The sequence below is a fragment of the Chiloscyllium punctatum genome, chromosome 8 (assembly GCF_047496795.1).
Source record: "Chiloscyllium punctatum isolate Juve2018m chromosome 8, sChiPun1.3, whole genome shotgun sequence".
NCBI classification, from domain to species: Eukaryota; Metazoa; Chordata; class Chondrichthyes; order Orectolobiformes; family Hemiscylliidae; genus Chiloscyllium; species Chiloscyllium punctatum.
In genome coordinates, this window is record NC_092746.1 from 105,420,628 (window position 1) to 105,434,150 (window position 13,523).

Here is a 13,523-nt window from a genome sequence, read left to right on the forward strand (position 1 = left end):
ATTGATGCTGTGGGGTTGGAGGGTCCCAAAGCGGACGATGAGGTGCTCTTCCACCAGGTGTTGGATGGTTAGGGAGTGGCGATGGAGGAGGCTCAGGACCTACATGTCCTTGACAGAGTGGGACAGGGAGTTGAAGTATTTGGCAATGGGGCAGTGGGCTTCGTTGGTGCGGGTATCCCGGAGATGTTCTCTGAAGCACTCTGCAAGAAGGCTTCCTGTCTCCCCCAATGTAGAGGAGACTGCATCGGGAGCAACGGATACAGTAAATGACATTGGGGAGACAGGATGCCTACTTGCAGAGTGCTTCAGAGAACATCTTTGGAACACCTGCACCAACCGACTTCACCGCTCCATGGCCAAACACTTCAACTCCCCCTCCCACTCTGCCAAGGACATGCAGGTCCATCTTGAAGAAGTTTTCCTCCTCTCTCTTCAAGAATCTCAGGGAATCCCTCTCCCACTGCAACTCCCAGGTCATTTCCTCTGCCCTGAAGCTCTTCAACCATGTCGTGACTCTGCTACTTTCTCCCCATCCCCACCCTCCTCTAGCTTATCTCTCCACGCTTCAGGCTCACTGCCTTTATTTCTGATGAAGGGCTTTTGCCTGAAACGTCGATTTCGAAGCTCCTTGGATGCTGCCTGAACTGCTGTGCTCTTCCAGCACCACTAATCCAGAATCATTTTCCTTTCCATCTATCCGCTCCACCCACCTCCCCTCCCATTTATCTCACCACCCCCTCAGCTCACAGCCTCATTCCTGATGATGGGCTTTTGCCCAAAACGTCGATTCTCCTGCTCTGAGATGTTGCCTGACTGGTTGTTCTTTTCAGCATCACACTCTCGATATTACTTCTAAAAGTCTGTTTGATGCATCGAGGAATTCTCCCAAATCTGTGCACCTGACTTGAGAATAAAAATCCAGGCCTTTGTTTTTACTGTGTGATCAATTTGCACATTTGGCCCTGCTTTGACAGGAATAAGAAAATTGAAAATTCTTTCTTTCGTCCTGGAGAAACGATCACCTGAGCAACACACTGATATACTTTCTGGAACATTACAACTATAGTTAGCAACTCTGATTGACTTGTCGATGGTTAGTGCTCAATATAAATTGCACTGTTTTGCCTGGTATTTTAAAACAAAAATGAGAGAAAATTAAGACCATCACAGATGCTAAATTTCATTTTGTATTTAGTTTACATGCTGATTGTAATACTTTGACTATGCTGGCTAATCTGTAATTGCATCTCATGGGACATTGCTGACCCAACTAGTTGTTACTGCTTTCCCATTGTTCCAACTAATCGTTAATGATTTAGCTTATAATAATTGTTGAATGCATACATAGTATTTTGACATATATGAGTAGTCTGTGGGTTTAAACAGTAGCAGTTTGAATGATCCTCAAGGCAGGGTAGCTAATATACATAATGAGAAAGGAACATTGTGTCCAGGTCTCTTGGTGTATTAAAAGCTTAACAAGAGGAGAAATGTTGCTAGGTCTAGTAATAAGAAACAAACGAGAGCAATTAAGGGAAATAACAGTGGGGAACATCTGGGCAATAGCGATCTCAACATAATGTGGCTTAAGGTAACATTTGAGAAGGAGCTATTAACGTTTGAGTGGGGTGGCACAGTGGCTCAGTGGTTAGCACTGCTGCTTCACAGAGCCAGGGACCCAGGTTCAATTCCAGCCTCTGGCCACCGTCTGTGTGAAGTTTGCACAATCTCCCCGTGTCTGTGTGGGTTTCCTCCCACAATCGAACGATATGCAGGTTAGGTGAATTGGCCATGTTAAATTGCCCCTAGTCAGGGGTAAATATAGGTTAGGGGAATGGGTCTGGGTGGGTTACTCTTTGGAGGGTCAGTGTGGACTTGTTGGGCTGAAGGGCTGTTTCCATACTGTAGGGAATCTAATCTTAAGATAAAGACCAAAACAGTAGATAGTTTATTTTGAGTGAATGAAAATGGAAGCAATGGCAATAAACTGGACACCAGATTATGGTCCAACAGGTTTATTTGAAATCACAAGCTTTCAGAGCACTGCTCCTTTGTCAGGTGAAGTGCCTGACCTGATGAAGGAGCAGCACTCCAAAAGCTGGTGATTTAAAATAAACCTGCTGGACTATAACCTGGTGTTGGGTGACTTTGACTTAGTCCACCCCTGTCCAACACTGGCACATCATATCATAATAAACTGGAAAACAAGGAAAGATAAAGAGCAGCAAGAAATATTTTAAATATTGTCCAAAAGAGTTCAGGAAATATATTTTTCTAAATATCAAGAAGTAATTAACCAGTAATGAATTGTTGTAGATGAATACTGCACGGTCGCTCAGTCATTAGCACCCGAGGACTTGGGTTTGTTGTCTGTGTGGAGTTTGCACATCCCCCCCCCCCCCCCCCGTCTGTGTGGATTTCCTGTGGGTTCTCTGGTTTCCTCCCACAATCCAAAGATGTGCAGTTTAGGTGAATTGGCCATGCTAAATTGCCCAGTTTCAGGGATTGTAAGCTAGGTGGACTGCTCAGGGATAAATGCAGAGTAATAGGATAGGGGAATGGGTCTGGGTGGTGTTATGAAGATGTGGGTGAACTATATCTTTTAAGAGAGTTAAAAGCTGGCAGTGACAGCACCAAGTGTTCTCAATAGACACAATGTAACATGTGCTCCAGCTACTGGTGTAGCTGGTTGCCTGGAAACAACAAACAACAGATTCAAATTAGGACAATCAGTTTAAATTATTCACCAAAAATTACCAATTTCCAATCAAGTTTGAATTGAGTATATTGGCAATCTGAAAAGCCAATGACCATAATCCGATGCTGTGGGAAAATTGAACAGTTGGGAGGAGAACTGTCAAGCCCAGCATGTAAGCAGACTGCTTGAAAAATAGCTCTCATAAAAGGTACGTTTTCAATCAGTAACATGTGACACGGAAATTCCTAAGAAGAAGAAAAGAAGACACAGGAATAGAAGAACCGAAAGCTGCCTGATTTTGAGATTAGTGTTGTTTTGTAAATTATAATTGGGAGTTTTATCGGACTAGTATTATAGAAGGGAAGGTAAAAGATTGGTTAGAGTGAGGACTTGTAAATAGTTGTTTGTTAATTATTCTCTGTTATACTTTAAATTTTTATTTTTTACTTTAACAAGTTCTTGGCCACTTGAATGTTTACAGATTATTGCACGGGATAAATCTTTTCTGTGTTCCCAGTTTTAAATTAAGCAGGAGAGTTTACCCCGTGTCACAACAGTGGGTTACGCTTTGGAGGGTCGGTGTGGACTCATTGGGCCAAGTGGCCTGTTTCTACACTGTAGGGATTCTATGAATAAAGAGATAATGCCAAAATTGAAATTGAATAAATGTAGACATTAAATACATAGAGTACAAAGGAAATGATGACAACAAGGAATAGGAGGAGGTTCGGATATGAGGCAAATGCTGGCAAATGTGACTGGATTAGTTTAGGATATCTTGTTGGCATGGATAAGTTGGACTGAAGGATCTGTTTCCAAGCTGTACATCTCTATGACTTTATGACTCTAGGAGAATAAAACAATAAGCAGGGCAAGAATGGTCTATGAAATTGAACTATTAAAGATTATAAAAAGAAATTGTAGTAAAGTCTTCTGCAGACATAATAATAAAATAAATATTAGGATGGGAATAGGGCCATTAAGGGATATACCAGGTAATGCTGCATGTTAATGCCACAAGAAGGCAGAAATATTAAACAATTACTTTGCCTCAGTGTTTACCAGAGAGCTTAACAAGATGGACATGACAGAAGAAATGATCACAGGCAAAATGAACATATTTAAGATAGATGTGGAAGATAACTGATAAACTAACCACACTTCGACAAGATAAACCCTTGGTTCAATTGAATTGCTTTTGACCATATTAAAAGAAACAGAGAAGACAAAACAGACGCACTATTTCATATTAAAAAAAATCATTAGACAAGGGAATAGTGCCAGATGTCGAGAGGATAGCTGCTTTTATGCCTTATTTTAAAAGGAGATAGAACAGGTTCAGGGAGCTATAAACCAGCTAGCTTATTGTCAGTGATAGGAAAAGTAATGAAAGGTTGCCTCAAAGATGTAATAAGGAAAAATTTCAGAACTGAAAATGACAGATTTCAAAAGAGAAGGTCATGTTTTACCAATTTAATTGAATTCCTTTAAGAGGTAACCGAAAGGGTGAACAGTAGATGTAATTTAACAATAACAACAACTTATATTTGTATTGTTATGACTGAGATGGGAGGAATGCACTGCATTTTTTCTAATACCACTACTTCACAGGTCACAATTTTAAATGTTTTATCCAGTGTTCGATATGGCTAGCTGCATAAGACTTGGAATAAAAATGTCCCATTCTTTAATAAACATAAAGGTATTTAATTATTGAAAAATACAACTTATTCAAAGAAGATAATTTTAACATGAAAGTAGAACAGAGGGTGCCTGTGAGAAGGGACCAAGATGGATTCTGAGAGTAGTTGGTGTGTATTCACCATGACTGAGAAGGGGATAGCAAAGGACCCAGTGCTCAACAGGAGGAAGTGTATCCAACAGGGGGTGCCAGTGAGAAACCACAATGGCAGACTTACTTTGATCAACAGCTAGGAACCAGAACCAGAGAGTCCAGAACGAGGAGACAGCAATCGGAGCAGGTAAAAACTCGAGCACAGGGTATATCAGGCCTAGTTTCGAGTAGCTCCATTACACGGAGATTGCCATGGCATCTGTACATTGTGATGTCACAAGTTCAAACGTGATGATTTGGACAGAAGGGCTCCTGATTTGTAAGTAGTGTTCAGCTGATTCTTTTTCTCCTTACTTTCAATCTCCATTAACCTTTTTGTACCCTAAGGTTTAGAGTAGAGGGAGTTAAGCTCGTAGTAGATTAGCAGCAGCTAGAATGGTGGTACAACAGTTGGCTCTATTGTACAGCAGGGAGCAGAGCAGTAATGATCTAGGACTCTGTAGTCTGTGGCACAGATAGGAAACAGTGACCATAATTCCTTCCAGATAAGGATCAGAATAGTCCTTGGATGAAAGTACAAAACTGGGGGGTGGCAGACTATCACAATATTAGGCAGGAAGTGGGAATGCAGATTGAGGGTGGCTGTTTTAAGGATAACCCACGTCTGCCATGTGGGAATCTTTTAAAGGCCAGTTGATTAGAGTTCAGGCCCAGCATATTCCTGTAAAAATGAAGGGTAAGGATGGCAATATTTGGGAACCTTGGATGACAAAAGAAATTGTGAGCTTAGTCAAAAAGAAAGAGTAGGCATATGTACGATTTAGGAAACTGAGACAGAGCTCTTGAAGAATATGAAGAAAGGAAGAAACAACTCTTAAGGAATTAGGAGGGCTAAAACAGACCATAAAATGTCCTTGACAAACAGGATTCAGGAAAATTCCAAGACGCTTTAATTGTACATAAGGAACAAGAGGGTGGTTGGAAAGGATAGGTTCACTCAAGGACAAAGGAGGGAATTTATGCTTGGAGCCAGAGGAAGTGGGTGAAGTCTTTTATGAATACTTTGCTCAGCATTCACAAAGGAGAAGGAAATGGTAAGGGTAAAGAGGGGTATGTTGATATTCCAGGGCGTAGCTATATTAAAAAATTGTGTCGGGTGTTTTGAAAAGTATTAAGTTAGACAAATCCCCAGGACCTGAAGGGATCTATTCCAGAATACTGAGGGAGGGACTTACTGGGGCCTTGTACAAAATCTTTGGAGGACAGGAGAATAGTCAGTGGTGTTCCTTTGTTTAAGAAGGGCAACAGGAAGAATTGGGAAATTACGTCAACGGTAGGGGAATTAGTGCAGAAGATTCTAAAGGACAAGATTCACTCATATTTGGAAAAATAAGAATGTATTAGTGATAAGCACTATGGCTTTGTATGGTGACGGTCACGTCTCACAAATTTGATTGGTTTTTTGAGGATTTGACAAAAATGATTGACGAGGGCAGCATGGTGGATGTCACCTACATGGATTTTAGCAAGGTCTTTGACAAGGTCCCTCATTGCAGACTGATACAAAAGGTAAAGTTGCATGGGATCTGTGGTGAGCTGGTAAGATGGACACGTGACTAGCTTAGTCATAGAAGACAAAGGTGAGCTGTAGAAGGGTGTTTTTCTGACTGGATATCTGTAACCACTGGTGTTCTGCAGGGATTAATGTGGAACTCCTGATGTTTCTAGTATATATATTGATTTGGTGGAGAGTGTAGGTTGCTTGATGAGTAAGTTTGTGGACAACAAAAAGGTTGGGGGAGTTGCAGACAATGATGAAGATTGCCAGAGGATACAGCAGGATATAGATGGACTAGAGACTTGGGCGGAAATGGGAGATGGGATTTAATCCAGATATATGTGAAATGATGCATTTTGGACGACATAATGCAGGAGGGAAGTATACAGTAAATGACAGAACCCTGAGAAGCATTAACGTGCAGACGGAATTAGGCATACAGATCCACAGTTTCCTGAAAGTGGCAACTGAAAGTGGTCAAGAAGGTATATGGCATGCTTGTCTTCATCGGTTGGGCATAGAGTTTAAAAATTGGCAAATCATGTTGCAGCTATATAGAACTTTAGTTTGGCCACATTTGAAATGTTGTCTACAGTTCTAGTTGCCACAATACCAGTAGGATGGTGAGGCTTTGGACAGGTTACACAAATGGTTTACCAGGATGTTTCTTGGTTTGGAGGATATTAACTATGAGGAGAAATTGAACAAACTTGAACACTGAAGGCTCAGGGGCAACCTGATAGATGTTTACAAAATTACAAGAGGTATGGATGTACTGGATAGTTAGAGTCTTTTTCCCAGAGTAAAAATGTCAGTTACTCGGGGACATAGGTATAAGGTAAAAGAGGGTAAGTTTAAAGGAGGTGTGTGTGGAAGTTTTTACCCAAAGGATGCTAAGTGCCTGGAATGTGCTACCACGGGAGGTGGTAGAAGCAGATACAATAGCAGCATTTAAGAGGCATCTTGACAATTATGGAATAGAAGGATATGGACAGCATAGAAGCAAAAAGGTGTTTAGTTTAGAAAGGTGCAATGTTGGTGGGTGGAAGGGCAGGATTCCGTGCTGTACTGTTCTTTGTTTTTTTTTGTAGAAGTGTTTACCCCTCTGAATAACCTAGAACATATAATTAATAGGTAAAAGGGAAAAACAGCAAGTTTCTCTTCACAGAAATACACTTTGGGCATTAAAAAAATTGTTGACCAATAATGGGTAATTCCTGAAAGAAAAATGGGCATGGCATGGAATTTTCAGATGGCTATTTCTCCAGCATACTGGCTGACATGGACAGTTCACTGGATATGTACATTTGTCTCTGGGGTCTTGGCAGATGCAGTTTGCTCAGAAAGTACGGTATTGATAATTGTTTTAGATGCTGTTTAAGAGAAATGTTAACTTTTATGCTGAAGTCACAGCAAGAGAATTTAAGGAGACAGATGAGCTGGGCAGCTTTTACCTCAGCAGGCTTTTCTATAACTGCAAATCAAACAATCTCCAAACAAAACCAGCCCTGCTCTACTCATTAACTCACCCATGCATTTTCCCAGAAGGAAGCCAATCAATTATAGGTCATTCTGCTATAATGCACGTTCGTTAACACAAATTCGCTATAATGCAATTGATCAAATGGGGGACACTGTTTCTAAAGTGCAAATTTTAAAAAGGTGTGTTGACTGTAACACGATTAAAGCATTATTTCTAAAGCACAATTTTTCTATAATTACACAAAAACACAACCATCGCTTTATAGAAGAACAACTTGTGGATGAAACCACATGACTTCTAACAATACCACGTTAAAAAAAGATGTTACCACTGAAAGGTTTGCTTGGCCATTTCAGAGGGTGATTAAGAGTTAACTGCATTGCTGTGAGTCTCCAGTCATATATAGGCCAGACCAGTAAGGACAATGTATTTGCTTCCCTGAAGGACGTTAGTGGACCAGATGGGTTTTTAAGAGAATGATCAACATTGATCTTTTCATTTCAGATTTTTATTGTATTCAGATTCCACCAGCTGCATAAAGAAGAGCAAAGAACAATATAGCACAGGAATAGGCCCTTCAGCCCTCCAAGCTTGCACTGTCACATTTTGCCTTTCCATACTAAAACTGTATTCACTTACATGATTCATGCCCCTAGGCAAAACTGAGGACTGCAGATGCTGGAGATCAGAGTCAAGATTAGAGTGGTGCTGGAAAAGCTCAGCAGGTCAGGCAGCATCCGAGAAGCAGGAAAATCGATGTTTTGGGCAAATCTTGACTCTAATTCATGCCCCTGTATATGTTTCCTATTCATGTATTCGTCCAGGTGTTTCTTGAATGCTGTAATTGTGTCTGCTTCCACCACCTCCTCTGGCAGTGTGTTCCAGGCACTCACCACCCTTTGTGTGAAAAGCCTGCCTCACATATCTCTTTTGAACTCTACCCCCTGCCCCCTGCACCTTGAACCTGTGTCCCCAAGTAATTCCCCTCCACCCTGGGAAAAAGCCTCATACTTTCCACTCTGTCTATGCCATTCACAAACCTCTATCAGAATCCCATCGTGCCACAGTAGGATTCAAATCTGTACACTCAGAGTAGTTCTCCTATAACGCCATAGTTGCATTTCAGCGAAACCTTGATTAGCAGAAAACCGCTTAATATAAATGATGAGGCCTCTGGGAAAAGTGGGGTTGGGGCAGATCAGCAAATTATATCACTTACAATCACTCAACTGTCACCCAAAAGTCTAACACAAAGTATAGCACAGCCTGAATGAAGGTTTAAATCATATTTATTAATGAAACAAAAGTAAATTTAGCACAGTACATTTAAGAAATGTAAGGAAGCTGCATTCTGTATAGTATCTCTCACAGCTGCTCTGTCGGCAGCTGACATCAGAGCATACGCAGAATGGCATGAAAGCCGACGCTGACACTGCGTATGGACAAAACGGTGCGGACACCAACGCATACACTGACCAGTGTGGAGATTTTGGCGCAGACATTGGCACAAGCGCAGAATGAAATACGTTAACCGATCCCCCCTGAAATCGCACTATTGCCAACGGAGGTGAGCGTTCTCGAAAATACCGTTCCCCAATTTTTCAGCGACGTTGTAGCCAAAACACGAGTTATCCCAGAATTACCTGTACATGGGTCTCTGAAATATTAGCCCAGTAAGAACACCACTACACTATCACCTCCCCCAATTTTGTCTGATGATTGTACTGTGAAGCAGCTTTGGGAGTTTAACCTCATCAAACAAGTTATGTAAATGCAAGCTGTTGTTATATGATTCCATATGCATGTTGTTAAGATGTTATACAGAGTGACTGCTATATTGTTATAGGAGATGTAAGTGGACCCAGTGACACTCAGGGACGTACAATAGACTGACCTGTTATGATTGCCATGTGGCACACTTGCTGCCCTGCCTAACCGCAGGCATGGTAGCACATTGTACTTTGAAAGATGTGTTTGGAAGTAACAAACATCAACAGTTTAGTTTTAGCCATATTTTCTGAATCGCAGCAGGGAACATCAAGAAATGAATTCAACAGAATTCCAGCTGAAGCTATGCGTATCCTTGAATTCAACAATTCCTCTGATGCATGTCGCTGTATTGGATTGTGTCACTCCTGTCAGACACAGTTTTTGATTTGGAACAGTCCAGTGGACTTCCCTGTCTGGGGACTAGTTAAAAACACCAAAAAGCACCATTAAAAATAGTTACAAACAACTACTTTAGTCAATGATATCTTTTCACTTTGCATAATAAGTTGACAAGTTTCCAGTTTTTTGTAGACATGGCAATGAGTCCTAAGGGCATGAAGCAGTCACATATAGCTCTCTCATCTAAGGCAGAAGCTGCTTGTAATCTTGTTTTGTCGTGGGTTGGGGGGTGGAGTGGAATGATTTTGAGGAGCTGCTTCTGCTGTGAAAGGAATTGAATGACACCACAAGTGTGTTAGACTGCTCTTGTGTTTTCAGTATTTTTATTCAGATATTTATATTTCAACACCATATCAAATTATTTTCTCTCAAAGACTATCCGAGATCCAAGTTACCATTATTATTCTCATCAAGCATCTCTATGACTCTATACCAACCTATAAAATTGAATGCAATTTTCACAGTGTCACCTGTTGCCATGTCCCTTGGTTATATCAACATATGGGCAACTCTCCACATTCTTTTGTGTTTGTGTATCGTACATTATATTGGCTGCTCTACTCTCAGACCATTCATTTAGGGAGAAAATCAATTGAGATTACACAATTGGAGTTGGTTCAGGTTGGACTGAATTTTCTGACCAGTATCAAGTCAAAGTCCAAGTGCAACAAGAGTCTGACTTTTTAAACCACTGAAGATCCAAAGTTTCCTGTGAATATTGATATTGCAGCAAATCATTAAAATTGTGGGGCGACATGGTGGCTGAGTGGTTAGCACTGCTGCCCCACAGTGCCAGGGATCCAAGTTCAATTCCACCCTCAGCTGACTGTCTGTGTGGAGTTTGTATGTTCTCCCCGTGTCTATGTGGCTTTCCTCTGGGTGCTTCAGTTTCCTCCCACAGTCCAAAGATATGCAGGTCAGATGGATTGGCCATGTTAAACAACACCCATGTTGTGCAGGGTCAATGGATTAGTCATGGAAAATGCAGGGTTACAGGGATGGGGTAGGGAGATGGGATCCTCTCCTGAGAGTGGTGTGGATTCAATGGGTTGACTGGTCTGCTCCACAGAGCAGGATTTGAATATAGAAGGTTTTCTAGGCACAGTCTTGCTCCTGACTTGCAGCTCATTATTCCATGTTGTGAGTTCCATTTGTTGTTGTGCTGTCTACACCAAGTGCTTCCCACTCGTCTTTAAATGCCATTTCAGCTTTTAAAACATTCTGGAATGCTGCTTTGCTCATTTAACTCTGCATAGCTGCAGTTTGAAAGATTTTTTTAGTATAACTATTATTTTACCTTATTTTCATGTTATTTCAAATCTAGTGGGCTCCTGATTTTATTTAAACTGCTGTTCATGAGATTTTCCTAACCTTTCCTTTAATGAGTTCGAGGTCGAAGTGTTTTTGAAAGTTGTTTCTTGGCCTGTGAACTCCAAAAAGAGAGATTAGAAAATGACCATTTAAAAAAAAATTGTTGTTCTGAATTTTGAAAACGGCGAAGGGACGTGTGCCTTATCCATGTTTTTTTAAAATTCATCCATAGTTTAAGAGCATCACTGCCAGGATTTGCTTCCCATTCCTAATTGCCCAGAGGACAGTTAAACATCAACCACATTGGTGTGATCTGGAGTCACACGTAGGCCTGACCCGGTAAAAAGGAAAGATTTCCTTTATCTAAATGATATTAATGAACCAGATTAATTTATACGCTAATCGCAAGTGGTTAGGTGATTGTTATTAGATTAACTACTAGAGTCAGAGAGATATACAGCACAGAAACAGACCCTTCAGTCTAACTCGTCCATGCCAACCAGATATCCCAACCCAATCTAGTTCCACTTGCCAGCATCTGGCCCACATCCCTCAAAATGCTTCCTATTCACATACCCATCCAGATCCTTTTAAATGTTACAGTTGTACTAGCCTCCACCACTTCCTCTGGCAGCTCATTCCATACACGTACCAACCTCATTGCGAAAAAGTTGCTCCTTAGATCTCTTTTATATCTTTCCCCTCTCACCCTAAACCTATATCCTCTAGTTCTGGACTCCCTCACCCAAGGGAAAAGACTTTGTCTATTTACCCTATCCATGTCCCTCATGAATTTTAAACCTCTATTAGGTCACCTCTCAGCCTCTGACGCTCCAGGGAAAACAGCCCCAGCCTGTTCAGCCTCTCCCTATAGGTCAAATCCTCCAACCCTGGCGACATCCTTGTAAATCTTTTCTGAACCCTTTCAAGTTTCACAACATCCTTCTGATAGGAAGGAGACCAGAACTGCACGCAATATTCCAAAAGTGGCCTAACTAATGTCGAGTACAGCTGCAACATGACCTCCCAACTCCTGTACTCCATACACTGACCAATAAGGGAAAGCATACCAAATGTCTCCTTCATTCAAACGTCACTAGTGGATTCAATCCCATGTCCCCTATCTGTGGATGTAGACTCTGTACTTCAATGTGTTGATGAGCACAGATACTTGCCTTCACCTCCTGCAGTTGCTGTAATGGTGTTTTCTAACCTGCTTACTTGTTAGTCATGCTGGTTGAGGATGCTGCTCATTTATAGCATGACATCTCTCACTGGGACAGCTGATTCTTCCTTGGAAAATGAAAAATTGAAATATGGTTCATAAACTTGTTTCACATCTCCCAAAGCTACTCATTTGCAAGGTTGTCTTGCCATCTGAACACCATCAGTTCAAGGTTTATTAATGAGCTCAATGGGATCATACAGATTCTTATTATCATTCTGATTGTTTCTTCAGCTGTGGTGTGTAATATGGAAACGTAATGGCACGGTGGCTTAGCGGTTAGCACTGCTGCCTCACAGCACCAGGGACCCGAGTTTGATTCCATTCTCAAGCTACTGGCTGTGTAGAGGTTGTACATTTCCCCGTGTCTGCGCGGGTCCAGTTTCCTCCCACAGTCCAAACATGTGCAGGCTGGGTGAATTAGCCATGGGAAATGCAAGGTTACAGGAAGAGGTGCGGAGTGTGACTGGGCGAGATTCTCTTTGAAGGGTCAGTATGAGGTCAATGGACAGAATGGCATGTTCCTACACTGCAGGGGTTCTCTCATATGTCATAGTGACACCAACCCTCATATCCAACATCAAATTAATGAGATGTCCATTAACAGAAATCACTTTTTGCATCAATATATTGGTTGGATGACCAATTTCCCCGACTTTTGTCGAATTACCGATTTCCTCTGGGTTTATATTGGGTGCCTCTTCTCTTGGAAGTTGCTCTACCTCAGAAAGTTCGTTTAGATATCAGTAATAATAATATGGTTAAATTTCACATTCAGCTTGAGAGATGAAGAGTGGGTCCAAAACTCTTAGCATTTTAAACAGAATAGGGGCATGAGTGCAGAACTAGTTAACGTGAACCACTATATTCGTTTAAGGGATAGGTCAAAAGAGATGACAGCATCAGACATTTAAAGAGATATTTGAGAACTTAGAAGAAGGAGACCAGAATGAGAAGGAGAAGAATGAGAAAGAAGAAATCTCAAGGGGCAATTTTTCAAGAGTTTAAGAGACCAGCAGACTGAAAGAAAAAGCACATATTTATGTAAAGATGGGTAGTAGACCAGAAGATTGGGCAGTTCCTTTTTTAATAAACAAACAATTATTAAAAGATTTACAATAACAATGACAATTTAACAATAATTAAAAGGGGGAAAAATAAGAATATGAGAGAAAGCTAGCTAAAACTATATAAACAATTAGTGAAAATTTCTCAAGTTAGTTTTGAAAAGCAAAGAGTTAAAGTGAGAACTTGACCTCTTATAAAGTGGGCGTGGAAAATGAA

General features: G+C 41.0%; 1 protein-coding gene across 2 annotated transcripts in view; it reads left to right on the plus strand.

Annotated features, from left to right (window-relative positions):
* Positions 1–13,523, plus strand: part of ptprn2 (protein tyrosine phosphatase receptor type N2) — a 967,505-nt gene that overhangs the window by 446,268 nt on the left and 507,714 nt on the right. The window lies entirely within an intron of this gene.